The sequence below is a fragment of the Coffea arabica genome, chromosome 7e, assembly GCF_036785885.1.
Source record: "Coffea arabica cultivar ET-39 chromosome 7e, Coffea Arabica ET-39 HiFi, whole genome shotgun sequence".
Classification (NCBI taxonomy): Eukaryota; Viridiplantae; Streptophyta; class Magnoliopsida; order Gentianales; family Rubiaceae; genus Coffea; species Coffea arabica.
Genome location: NC_092323.1, coordinates 19511911 through 19522161, shown reverse-complemented (window position 1 = coordinate 19522161; position 10251 = coordinate 19511911).

Genomic DNA, 10251 nt, shown 5'->3' with positions numbered 1-10251 from the left:
ATGGTATTAGTTTGAAAAGGTACAAATGAGGATTCTTTCCTGATGAATACTATTTTTAAGTCCAATTCGTAGCACAAACATAGAGATAATGGGATGTATTTCCCCTCTTTTAGTTTCGCCCTTTTTTTCATAAGCCACGTAATCGATAGAAAGGGCAAACAATTCTATGTTTCTGTTCCAATTTCTTGAAACGGGTTTCCATAGCTGTTGATAGCATCTAATTTGTTAGGGAAACATGTGCATGCTCAGTAGAGGTAACAAATCAACCCACTTAACTAAATTTATCCATACCCGCCCATGAATAGATGGGTATGAGTATCTTAAATTATTGTAAATGAATATCTAATATGACTGAATTCAGAACATGTGGATCTGTTAAGTCTACTGAAAAATTTGGAGCACAGTTAAAGTAAATTGGTCCATTACATACATTTGTTTGAATCATAGATAAAAGAGAGATTTTATATCTTTTGAGTCTTGTATCTCTTAAAGCTAGATATATAGGAGCATCTACTCCTAGTTGGAATAAAGGTTTTACTAGAACTTGAATATTACCTTGATCATCTTCTACTTCTATTGTATGATCTAGTATTGGTAATTTATCTTGAAGTGTTAAGGCATTATCCCACCAATTTTTTAATTGTCCGGTAAATCCTGATACTAGTAATGTTGCAATATTTCTTTCTTGAATATTTTTTAACTTATAAGCTAGTCTAGCCATTCCCATTTCTTGTAAAGTGTTTAATACTTCATATTCTGCTCTTCCATCTATATTCCATTCATAAATTGAATCTCCATCATATTTTGTGGTATGAAATTTTGATCTTTCTTCATATTGAATATCTGGGGGACTAGGTCTTGGATAATAATTTTTAGTGCTTACTATTTGCCAATCTTTTTTATTATTTTTAAAAGGTCTTCTTCTTCTTATTTTATTTATTTGATTGTTATCTTCTTCTTTAAATTGCTCTTCTATAGGTAAAATTATATTTTCATTATTTTCCGAGTAGCTTGATTCTTCTGATGATATTTCTTCGTTTATTATATTATCTAATGTATTTATTCTAGGAGTTTGAGTCTGAGCTTCTGTTGTTAGACTTTGCAATGTTTGAGATATACTATTTAATATATTATCTGTATTATTTATTCTTTGAGTATTAACACTTTGAATTAAATTCTTGATTGAATCCTATCCACCATTTGATCTTGAATTCTCGAACTATTCCCTTAAATCTCTTCTTTTCTCCAACCCATTTTTTTTTTCAAATTTTTCATTTTGTCATTATGTTAACTACTTTTGTTTCATTATTATTATTATTTGTTGGTTTAATTTTATTATTTTGTTTTCTCGTAATTTGTTAAATTGCTAATTTTTCGACATTACCAATTTATGATAAATTTGATCCTTTTTTCTTATCTTTCAAAAATGAAAATTTAAATTTATATATGAAAAAAATGTTAGGGGTTAAAAATTTTTGGATTAAATTTTTATATTAACTTTTATATTGTAAGTCCTGGTGCAACCCAAAGAGTACAAACAATTTCACAATGATGCACAAAGATATATCAAATTTAAGCACAATAAAGAAAACTTAATTAAAGAGAAAAGATAAGAAATGCAAACCAAATATCAATCCAATAGCCTCTTCAATAGATGGCGATGCTAACCAAGATGTACAAGTGAAGGCCCACTCCTTCCTCATCCCAAACACACTTTGGTTGAGCCAATGAGTTTTACAACTATTCTAGTTAACCCTCAACAACCTACACTTGAAAGATCACACACCCAATTAAGAGCTATTTTATACAAATGAGGCAACACTCACCAAGGTTTTACCACTTCAAGTGATAGGTTCACCTTCACCAAGGTTTTACTCCTCCTAGAGAGTAACCTTCACTTGAGCAACCTCACAACCCAACTTTTCCAACCCCTTATACAACCAACAAAGAATCTTTCTACTCAAAAATCTCACTTGTAAGCTTGTATTTTGTGTTGGCAAAAGTTCTTTGTCTTCTTGTGCTTTGGGGTGTTTATAGAAGGTGAGAAATGGCTTCAAAAGGCTCTCCAACGGTCAAATATTAAATGCTGTCAAAACTAGCCGTTGGCCTGTCGGACGTCCGAACCCTGCGTCCGAACGTCGTCAGAGAGTCATCAAATCTTTGCGAAATTTCTCGGACGTCCGATGTGATCGATGTGCGTCCGAGGCGTGCGTCCGATCCTTCCGGACGTTCGATACTTCCTCACGAGCGTCCGACAGAGTTTCCTTCTTGATGTTCTTCATCCTTTCGGACGTCCGATAGCTTCCTTTCGGACGTCCCACATGAGTGTCCTGTTTTTGCTTCTTCTTTTGTGCCACAAGAATCTGTTCTAACAAATTGCTCACATAAAAACATTAGCCCAAATCTACATTTTGGTTTGTTAATCATCAAAACCAAGGATTGATCGACCAAGGTCAACAATCTCCCCCTTTTTGATGATGACAAACAAAATGAAGATTTCTTTTATCAAACAAGTTCAATTAAAGCTCCCCCTTAGAAAGTGCCAACATACAAAGAAATTTCAATAAATCCTACTCCCCCTTTTGGCATCAATCAAAAAAAAAAAACAAACTCCCCCTTTATTTTTCAAATCAAGACCATATTGAATATCAAAATTTTCAAATGTACTTACAACCATTTAGCACTTCTTGGATCAAAACTTCATGATGTACCTAAATATGAGAAATTTCATTTGGTACCCCTTCTTTATAGGGTTCTTGGGAGTTAATACGACATGATCTAGCAATCCACATGGATTTCATGCATTTTCTCATATTTTTCTTTACATAGCAATCATTTTGCATATGTCCAAATTTGCAACAAAAGTGACACATGATAGAAGTATTTTGCACATAGGTAGATTTAATGCAACTAATTTTCTTACTTCTTATCATAGCAAACTTATTTGTGCCTTGAAAAGATTTGCTTTCTTTTGTTTGAGAAAACTTTTGTTTTTCATTTTGGAGAAACTCGTTCAAGTCATTAATTCTTTTCTTTAACACATTTTGTTCCTCCAACATTTTTTCATAAAACTTTATTTTCTCTTCCAACTTCCTTTTCAAATTATTTTTGCAATCAAAAACACTTTTTTGATTTTTTAAATCATCATTTTCCATTCTCAAACATTTGTTTTCTTGAAAAAATTTGGAGTTTTCTTACAACAAATCATTTATTTTTGTTTTCAAATCTTTATTTTTAGCATAAGATTTTCTCAAACTTTTATGCATTTTAATCATAAGAATTTTCACATCATCATCTTCATTATCTTCGTCACAAGAAGAGTGATAAGAATTTACCTCATCTTCTCCAAAGGCCATTAGTGCCATTTGTGCCAACTCTTCTTTTTCTCTTTTTGAATTGCATTCATCCCATGTAATTTTGCAATCTCCTCTTGAACTTCTCTTGTTGAAGATCTTCTTGAAACTTTTGATGTGAGGAGTTATATCATTGTCCACTTCCATGTTTTCATTACCCATGAAGGATGGGTTATCCCCCACTTGAGATGCTTTAAAAGCTATGCCTCTCTTATACATTCTTGCATTTTCTTCCTCTTGCACTTTGAATTTCAGCTTTAATTCATAAGAGGTTAGGGAATTCACAAGAGATTCAATGGACATAGAATTTAAATCCTTTGCCTCTTCTATAACATTTATTTTGTTTTCCCATTCTTTTGGCAAGGCATTCAAAATCTTTCTATTTTTCTCACCCAAAGAATATTCTTTTCCAAGCAATTTAAGATTTTGAATAATGTCACAAAATCTACTACACATCTTATCAACATTTTCAAGAGGATGCATTTTGAAAAATTCATATTGAGAAACAAGCAAAGATTTCTTTTGTTCTTTAATATCTTGGTTACCTTCATGAAATACACACAATTTATCCCAAATATCTTTAGCTGATTTACAACCTTTAATCCTACTAGATTCATTTACATCTAATGCATTGTACAATATATACATGGTCTTGGCATTCAAAGAAAGGTATCTCTTGTCTTTTTCATTCAATTCTTGTCTAGTCTTTAATCTACTCAAATTAGTGGTAGAGTCAATTATTCTGGCTTCATAAGGACCATCTTCTACCACATACCATAATTCAATATAAACGGATTGTAAGAAAATCATCATTCTTTGTTTCCACATGCTAAAATGAGAACCATTAAACATAGGTGGTCTATCAATAGATTGCCCTTCTAAAAAAGAAACTTTTATGGTTGCCATGATCTTTACTCTAAGCGGTTAAGCTTGATCAAAAGAGACCAAGCTCTGATACCAATTGTAAGTCCTGGTGCAACCCAAAGAGTACAAACAATTTCACAATGATGCACAAAAATATATCAAATTTAAGCACAATAAAGAAAACTTAATTAAAGAGAAAAGATAAGAAATGCAAACCAAATATCAATCCAATAGCCTCTTCAATAGATGGCGATGCTAACCAAGATGTACAAGTGAAGGCCCACTCCTTCCTCACCCCAAACACACTTTGGTTGAGCCAAGGAGTTTTACAACTATTCAAGTTAACCCTCAACAACCTACACTTGAAAGATCACACACCTAATTAAGAGCTATTTTATACAAATGAGGCAACCCTCACCAAGGTTTTACCACTTCAAGTGATAGGTTCACCTTCACCAAGGTTTTACTCCTCCTAGAGAGTAACCTTCACTTGAGCAACCTCACAACCCAACTTTCCCAACCCCTTATACAACCAACAAAGAATCTTTCTACTCAAAAATCTCACTTATAAGCTTGTATTTTGTGTTGGCAAAAGTTCTTTATCTTCTTGTGCTTTGGGGTGTTTATAGAAGGTGAGAAATGGCTTCAAAAGGCTCTCCAACGGTCAAATATTAAATGCTGTCAAAACTAGCCGTTGGCCTGTCGGACGTCCGAACCCTGCGTCCGAACGTCGTCAGAGAGTCATCAAATCTTTGCGAAATTTCTCGGACGTCCGATGTGATCGATGTGCGTCCGAGGCGTGCGTCCGATCCTTCCGGACGTCCGATGCTTCCTCACGAGCGTCCACAGAGTTTCCTTCTTGATGTTCTTCATCCTTTCGGACGTCCGATAGCTTCCTTTCGGACGTCCCACATGAGTGCCCTGTTTTTGCTTCTTCTTTTGTGCCACAAGAATCTGTTCTAACAAATTGCTCACATAAAAACATTAGCCCAAATCTACATTTTGGTTTGTTAATCATCAAAACCAAGGATTGATCGACCAAGGTCAACATATAGTACTTATTTCAAATTTTTATATTCTTATTATTCAATTATTAAATAATATGTAATTTTGTGAAATAGAGTATAAATGAAAAAAATTTGGTAATTAGGCTTATTGAACATTATAAGTAAACATTTAAAACTATTGATGGGTACAAAGACCGGTATAAATTGATAACTTAGTTTGCAAAAATGAATTTATAAAAAATTATAATAAATGGGTTATAAATGCGTAATTGGGTTATCCAATTCATTTTTTGACTTACCCATTTATACTCATCTAATTAAATGGGTATAAATGGGTTGACTCACTTATACCCATTACCCATTTTACCCAACCCAAACCCGCCCAAGTCACCCATTTTGACACCTCTAGTTTCAACCAACCCCGCCATCGTTTCATCCATAATCTCATCACCCTTCGTTGCATTCCCAATACCACCACCACCGTCACCCTGCAAAATTCTGCTACGTATTCTCTAGCATTTGCTAGCCTGAACCTCCTTGAAGGTGGTGCTAGGGTCATTCCACCGAAGATTATTCTGATTGCAGCACTGGCAACAGCGACAGAGTATGGCATGGTGTGCGGTTGGCGACGGGACGAAATGAAAAAGGGCGATAAACTGGACGCTTATATGAGCTCTATTTGTTTGATGTCTTCGGTAGGAGATTCTTGAGTATTATAGCATATTTTTTTTAAAGATTTAAAGATTTTATGTTTTATTTTTTGTGTTTTCCTGGACTTTGCAGATATACTTCTTCCACCAAGGAAGAAGATCTTTGGTAGAGCCAATTTTTAACGCGGCTACTTTCATAGTTGCAAAAGACATTTCTCAGCTGTACCGTATCCCTTTGGGATTTTGGTTATACAGGATATTTTGGCGTCTTAAACGAGGATGGGTGAGAAAAAAATTGTAAATTTACAATGTAAATCAAATTTTATTTCTATTCTTCTTTTTATCCATTATTGTTTTAATCTTTTATAGTTTGTTGTATGCTGTTTGGGTCTGGAAAATCGGTTCCATTTGCTTAGAGTTATCAACGATGTGGTGTGCTATGATTCGACCATAGCATGGCTTCACTGGATATCAAAGCAATATGAATCAACCCCGGAAAAGGATATAAAGGAGGAGGTAGACAAAACCGACGAACAAACCCGAATGCTCAAGGACACGATTAAAGGCCTGCAACTAAGAATGGGAAACCTAGAAAAACGCATGGTATTCTCCCAAAATCTCTGCTTTCTTTTTTCTTTTTCTTTCATAAAGGTTCTTTTTCTTTTTTCATATAAAGGTGTGCTGGGGGCCACTTCATGTTTTGCTTTGATACACAGCTTGTTTGTCAAATCTTTGATATTTGATAGTTCAATTCGATATGTAATTTGAGTTGCATTTCTTTGACAAGTTGTCATCTGTGTTTTGTGCTTTTCTTCTGTTTTGTCTGTACTTATGTACAAACAACTATCTATCATTTTGGTTATGAAAACTCTTGTAAAAAGTTGGAGATTGAGATGTCCAAATTTGCTTTCTTAAATGTGGCTTTATTTGGTGTTAAATTATAAAGTCTTAATGGGTAGCATAATGGGTTAAATTATACCGGTGATGCATAATGGGTTAAATTATATTTGGTGTTAAATTATTACCAGGTGATGCATAATGGGTAGCTGGATCTTTTCTCAATACTTAATGCTGGTTGTCTTACTGACTCGTAGACAGGTGATACCGGTGAGCAAAGAGACAAAGTGACCGGTGATCAAGATGAGCAAGGTGACAAAGTGACCGGTGATGAATCATTTGGGGGGAAGTAGTAGTAGCGGTATAGGTAAAGACAGTTTTGACTATAGGATATCATGGTTTTGACTGTATCACCTTGACCCAAGTAGTAGTATAAGCATATACAGATACTAGTTGCATTAGTTTATTGCAAAAGTGGAGGGCCGAGCTCTGGTACGAAGTCGCTTATTAAACCTACTGGTGAAAGCGCTGCAAAGATGAAATCGACAAAAATTAATTTGAGAGTCTTTTGACACTTTTTATTTCTAAAAAATGTCTTTCATTTTTTTACTTTTTTTTTTGGATAGTACAAGGCTGAATAACGTGTAGTTGGTAAATAATAATAACTTGGAAAAAGATGTGAATTTTTTAAAATATTTTTAAAACAAGTTGTTCATTGACTTCTTGATTTTATATCAAACTGTCTAGCCGTCTAGCCTTAAAACTTAAAATGAAAAGCGCAATCTGGACGGAAGAACACGGTATGCATGAGATAGAAATTGGTCCGAACTGCCCTTGTTTTCACCTTTAAAAACAACAAAATCGGACTTTTTTAATATAATAATAAGTGTATATAACATAAGATTAGAGTCTAGAGATGAATTTCAAAGTTTCACATGGATGATATGTTTTCTGATTCTAGATGCTGAGGTATGAAATTTTATCACCGTCCATATTAATTACTATTTACTAGGCAAGTTTAATAGTTTATTTCTCACAATTAAAATACTCTTAACCGAACAAATATGGACCCCACAATCTTAAAGTATAATTATGAATTCCACATTCTTCTTCAGGGCATTCCCACTAGTGAAAACTCAACTATTAAATTTGTCAAATAGTTGGTCTAGACTGTAATAAAATTTCTCAGCTGAAGGTTGTTGAGGGTGGGGATAAGTATGACCAAATTAATATTCCTTAGATTTTGAATTATCAATTTTAAAATTAAATAATTAAAATTAACGCCTCAAGTTGGACCAAGCATTAAGTGAAGAAGCTTCAAACAAGGATTATAAAAGACGAGGAGGTATTAATCGCGTGTTGCACGGTGGGGATAAAATTGTGAATGTCCAACTTACTATAATAAGCTGGAAGACCAGACCTATATTGCAAGGACGTTACTATGCAGTTACGGAAAAATAGATAAATTTTTTGAACTGCATTTAATAAGGTTGAAAAACACTACAATAAGATCTCCCCACAAAGGAGACAAGCACTGCGAATGGTATTAGTTTGAAAAGGTATAAATGAGGGTTCTTTCCTGATGAATACTATTTTTAAGTCCAATTCGTAGCACATACATAGAGATAATGGGATGTATTTCCCCTCTTTTATTTTCGCTCTTTTTTTCATAAGCCACGTAATCGATAGAAAAGGCAAAAAATTCTAAGTTTCTGTTCCAATTTCTTGAAATGGGTTTCCATAACTGTTGATAGCGTCTAATTTGTTAGGGAAACATGTGCATGCTCAGTGGAGGTGGCAAATCAACCCACTTAACTAAATTTATCCATACCCGCCCATGAATAGATGGGTATGATTATCTTAAATTTTTGTATATGGATATAAATGGGTTACCCAATAATATCCATTTAATAAATGGTTATTATTGGGTAACCCATCAAACCCAATTAACCTATTTAAAATTCTCTTCCCCTAAATCTCTTATTTTCACCCACCCATTTTTTTTTCAAATTTTTCATTTTGTCATTATGTTAACTACTTTTGTTTCATTATTATTATTATTTGTTGGTTTTATTTTATTATTTTGTTTTCTCTTAGTTTGTTAACTTGCTCATTTTTCGACATTACCAACTTATGATAAATTTGAGTTTTTTTTCTTATCTTTCTAAAATGAAATTTTAAATTTATATATGAAAAAATTTTAGGGGTTAAAAATTTTTGGATTAAATTTTTATATTAACTTTTATAGTACTTAATTCAAATTTTTATATTCTTATTATTCAATTATTAAATAATATGTAATTTTGTGAAATAGAGTATAAATGAAAAAAATTTGGTAATTAGGCTTATTGAACATTATAAGTAAATATTTAAAACTAATGATGGGTACAAAGAGCGGTATAAATTGATAACTTAGTTTGCAAAAATGAATTTAAATGAATTTACAAAAAATTAAAATAAATGGGTAATTGGGTTACCCAATTCATTTTTTGACTTACCCATTTATACTCATCTAATTAAATGGGTATAAATGGATTGACTCACTTATACCCATTACCCATTTTACCCAATCCAAACCCTTCAAAGTCACCCATTTTGACACCTCTTGTTTCAACCAACCCCGCCATCGTTTCATCCATAATCTCATCACCTTTCGTTGCATTCCCAATACCACCACCACCGTCACCCTGCAAAATTCTGCTATGTATTCCCAAGCATTTGCTAGCCTGAACCTCCCTGAAGGTGGTGCTAGGGTCATTCCACCGAAGATTATTCTGATTGCAGCACTGGCAACAGCGACAGGGTATGGCATGGTGTGCGGTTGGCGATGCGACGAAATGAAAAAGGGCGATAAACTGGAGCTTATATGAGCTCTATTTGTTTGATGTCTTCGGTAGGAGATTCTTGAGTATTATAGCATATTTTTTTTTAAAGATTTAAAGATTTAAAGATTTTATGTTTTATTTTTTGTGTTTTCCTGAACTTTGCAGATATACTTCTTCCACCAAGGAAGAAGATCTTTGGCAGAGCCAATTTTTAACGTGGCTACTTTCATAGTTGCAAAAGACATTTCTCAGTTGTACCGTATCCCTTTGGGATTTTGGTTATACAGGATATTTTTGCGTCTTAAACGAGGATGTGTGAGAAAAAAAATGTAAATTTACAATGTAAATCAAATTTTATTTTTATTCTTCTTTTTATCCATTATTGTTTTAATCTTTTACAGTTTGTTGTATGCTGTTTGGGCCTGGAAAATCGGTTCCATTTGCTTAGAGTTATCAACGATGTGGTGTGCTATGAATCGACCATAGCATGGCTTCACTGGATATCAAAGCAACATGAATCAACCCCGGAAAAGGATATAAAGGAGGATGTAGACAAAACCGACGAAAAAACCCGAATGCTCAAGGACACGAAAACCGACGAACAAACCCGAATGCTCAAGGACACGATTAAAGGCCTGCAACTAAGAATGGGAAACCTAGAAAAACGCATGGTATTCTCCCAAAATCTCTGTTTTCTTTTTTCTTTTTCTATCAT